Raw genomic sequence first — 4,801 nt, forward strand, 5'->3', positions numbered from 1 at the left:
AAGGCTATGAAGAAAGACCAACTACCTATACTCTATAGGTGTATGTTGTTGTTTTTTCAGATTCATTATTATATGTGTATTTGTTAATAAGTGTTTGGGAGTATTCTATTCCAATCAACAAGTACTTAAACCGACAATTTGCATTTATTTCTGTCATTCCTCTGTGTTTAATGAGAATTTTGCATTCGAAGAAAGTTAGTGGTGAAACAAGTGTCAGAATTTTGCAACAAAGTACAGAAATAAATAACTGACAAGTTCAGTAAGTTTATTATTGTTACTTTGTATCGAAGCAAGTACCATCAATATGTCATTTTCAGAGATGTATATTGGTTTTAGTGTTGTTAATTATGACATCTAAATTATTGATCGGTGAGATAATAAGTTTATAGTTTAAAATGTCACTTGTCAGCTTGTTTCAAACTTTTATAGACATATTCTGCTCTTTAATATATAATAAACCACTAAAAGAATATTAAGGGTGTTAGGAAAGACAAACAAATTAAAAAAAAAAAGCTAACACATGCTCATAAAACAACCAGCAGCTGTAATGTATATTTCATGCAAACTTACATAATTTTAAACTCAGCATTGCAAAAAAACAAATATTACATTATGCTAGTTATTACCTTCAAGGTTTAAAAATGAGTAAGCTTGGTTAGTTTACCACAGTCATTTTTTCAATGTAAATTTTATCAAATAGAACTTTTTTGCCAAAGATCTGAATTTAGGGCAAGTAAATTAAAAATGTTACAATTAGAAACATGAAACTTATTATTGATTCTCTAATAAGCTACTTTAGAAATAGAAATAGTACAATAAATGTAAATGTTTTTAAGGTTAAAACACTCTTAACACCTTAATATCTAATGCTAATAATTATAAGAATTACTCCCTGTTAAACTTTAGGTATGACTTTATTACCAATAGCATGTGTAGAAATCAGAAAGTGTAAAATTATAACACTTTTTTTAAATTCTTAAAAGTAAGAATTTTTTTCTACAAATATTCTTAATTAATTATTAGTTTTATTAACTAGAGTATTCAGCACAATGAAGTGTAAGACTGAGAATTTCAGAATTATAAAACAATTTCCAATTTTGAATTTCAAGATTTTTCCATTGCTTCTTAGAGGTATTAAAAGTTCCAACTTCCAACATTTTACCTTCTTGCAAGGAAATTTTAAACCAACTACGTGTGCATACTTTAAAAAAAAATCTTTTCGATAATCATGTTGATAGATACTTTAAACTATAATCTATTTTAATCTTGAAATAAAGTTTGTGAGATACGATACATCATTTAGACTATGTTGCATCATTTTAAAGGCTTAACGAGATATATATTCATTAGAAATGACATCTACTTTTCCGTATGAAAGCGATAAGGCAACAAACGTTTAGGTATTTTTCTGAATTAATTCATGTTTATAGCTTTATCAGGGTAGTAAAATATCTAAACTTATTATTTCAAGAGGGAGACTTGGTTTTTCCATGTCATGGGGTTGGTATTTAAAGGTTCCACTTTAATTAATTTACATAATTTCTCCTTCAAATTCCATCTGATTTTTCCAGCGAATGATGCCCTTCATTTGTTTAAAATACCATTCAAACAGGTTAATTTAGATCTTACAAGAATGACATTGTTATTCGCTGTCTGAAATTACCATTACGTTTTACCTTAAGTTTTGGCAGTAAACTTTTGTTTTCATATTTCTAGTCAGCTAATTAGGGTAAACAAGTATCTGTATCTTATAAATCTAGATTTTGTTTTTAACTGCCATTTATTGTGAAAACTTCTCATATAAGTTTTTCTAAGGATGTTATTGTACATAGCTGTTATAACTTCAGAGGTTTATTCCCTTAGTTATTGGTTAGTTTCACCTGTATGTAAAACAGTGGCGTGGAACTCTAAGAACAAAGGATATGTGATAAAGGAATTTTCTTTTCTTTAAGATCATTATTTTCTGTGTGTAATTAAATGTTTCCAGACAAAAACAGTGTTTGTTTCTTTCGTAAAGGATGATTTTAAGATTCACCAAGCATGCGCAAATATCGAAACTTGTGTTCTGTAGCTATTGTTCAATGCTATTTTTACCTACAGCAACACTAAGTTACCATACTAATTAGTATTTTTTACAGAGCCCATCTGATTACGAGATTACCTGAACTTTCACAAAATATGCTCATAAGTGTAGTAAACAAACGATATGATTAAACCGACAAGTTTCTCACACGTTCGCAAGTGGAACCCGAAAAATATCAAGATAAGCTTTACGGTACTCCATTAATAAAACTGAATTCAGTTAGAAAATGCATCAAAATACAAAATACAAAAAAAAGAATTCCTTATTATTGGTTTTATGAAGGAAGTTAATCCTGGTTAGATCAAATATAAAGAGAAAGCTAGTATCACAGAGCAGAAATAAAGATCAACAAAAAAAAGGCCAGGCTATCAGTTTGTAGTCTCATCTAACAGGGATTTATCATGACAAGTTAAACCTAATCCATTATGTTTGCTGTTAATATTTCTAATTCAGAGTAAACTTTTTGAACAACTACAAAACAGTCAACCAAAACATATTTCAAATTACTTTACCATTTAAATGGATATTTAATTAATACTCGAAACCATCGATACTTCATGAAACTCCATAATTACAGAACTGGGGAAAACAAATAGAATTTTATGTTTCACAAATATTTAATTTATTCTTAGCATGGTTTTGGTAGTAAAGGTAACATCAGGTACAGACTGAAACAGGTGTGTATAGAGTGGAATCTCACATCAAAATACACTTAAAGTCCAACCAAGGAAGCCATGGGATCAGCGGAAAAAAACTGGCTAAAAGAAGAAGTACAGTGTTTGGAACAACGTAAGTGATAAATGTCCATGTTCCAAACTAGATTGTTGGCTAAGCATGTTTGTACAACAGATAGACCAATGTGGCTTTGATCTATAAAAAACAACCAACGTTTGTTCTTTTCATTTATAACGTAAACACATTTAAAGACCTGGGTCACTGCAATACAACCAGTGTTGTTCTTTAAGATTCTAAAACAGTGATACTATTAAAATTATTACCCATACATCTACAATTAAAGTTCAAAGCTATACTTCTACAAAAAAAAAGTAATCTGCTGTAGTTCTATAATTACAGTTATACCTGTACAACTAAATCTAAAAGTTTACTTCTAAAACTAAAATTATCAGTCTAATCCTATTATGTCACAACATAATGTTATATTACATGGCTACAGCACCAAAGGTAATATCAGTCTAATCCTAATATGTCACAATATATTGTAATATTTTCATGGTTACATCATCAAAGATAATATCAGTATAATTCTACTATGTCACAATATATTGTTATATTTCCATGGTTACACTATCAAAGATAATATCAGTCTAATTCTACTATGTCACAATATATTGTTATGTTCTATGACTACAACACCAAAGATAATTCATGATGTTAGAAAAACATGTAGGTTCAAGAAGTCTTGATAGAAATGAATAAAAAACCCATAACCCGAGTAATTTTGAAAGCTGGACCTTTCTTCTTCAGGGGCAAATTCGGAAACACGTACAACTAAATCTAAAAGTTTTACTTCTATAACTAAAATTATCAGTCTACTCCTACTACGTCACAACATAATGTTATATTACATGGCTACAGCACCAAAGATAATATCAGTCTAGTCCTATTATGTCACAACATATTGTTATATTTCATGGCTGCAGCACCAAAGATAATATCAGTCTACTCCTAATATGTCACAACATATTGTTATAGTACATGGCTACAGCACCAAAGGTAATATCAGTCTAGTCCTACTATGTCACAACATATTGTTATATTTCATGGCTGCAGCACCAAAGATAATATCAGTCTACTCCTAATATGTCACAACATATTGTTATATTACATGGCTACAGCACCAAAGATAATATCAGTCTACTCCTAATATGTCACAACATATTGTTATATTACATGGCTACAGCACCAAAGGTAATATCAGTCTAGTCCTACTACGTCACAACATAATGTTATATTTCATGGCTACAGCACCAAAGATAATATCAGTCTAGTCCTATTATGTCACAACATATTGTTGTATTACATGGCTACAGCACCAAAGATAATATCAGTCTACTCCTAATATGTCACAACATATTGTTATAGTACATGGCTGCAGCACCAAAGGTAATATCAGTCTAGTCCTACTACGTTACAATATATTGTTATATTCTATGGCTACAGCTCCAAAGATAATATCATTATCAGTCTAGCACTACTACGTTACAATTTTCCTCCAACTGTTTGTTTGTTAAGAAGCACAGTGGGCTATCCGTGCTTTGCCCACTGCGTGTATTAAAACCCGATTTTTAGCATTATAAGCCCACTATCTTACCGCTTAGATACCTGGAGGCAGAATCCTCTGGAAGTTTTATTTTCAAACTTTACAACAACACTTACATTTGAGTTATAATTCAATAACTATATAATAATTTACAGTTACACTAACACTAGTAACAAGTGTGATTACAATTACAACGTTATCAATTGTGTTTTGATAGTTACACCAGTAAACTCCATTAGTTGTACTTCTACTACATCACAACTGACGTTATCAGGATGAAACTACATCAGTTACAAGATCACTGTGAGCCGCAGTCAAATACCTACAACTGCAGCATTAGTTACATTATCAAACTCAAAGTGATACTTTAAAAATTAAAGTTTAATAGTTACAAGATCACTCAAACCACCAGTCACATCTTTACAACTGCAACATTA

This window comes from Limulus polyphemus, unplaced genomic scaffold (assembly GCF_000517525.1).
Source record: "Limulus polyphemus unplaced genomic scaffold, Limulus_polyphemus-2.1.2 Scaffold1441, whole genome shotgun sequence".
NCBI lineage: Eukaryota > Metazoa > Arthropoda > Merostomata > Xiphosura > Limulidae > Limulus > Limulus polyphemus.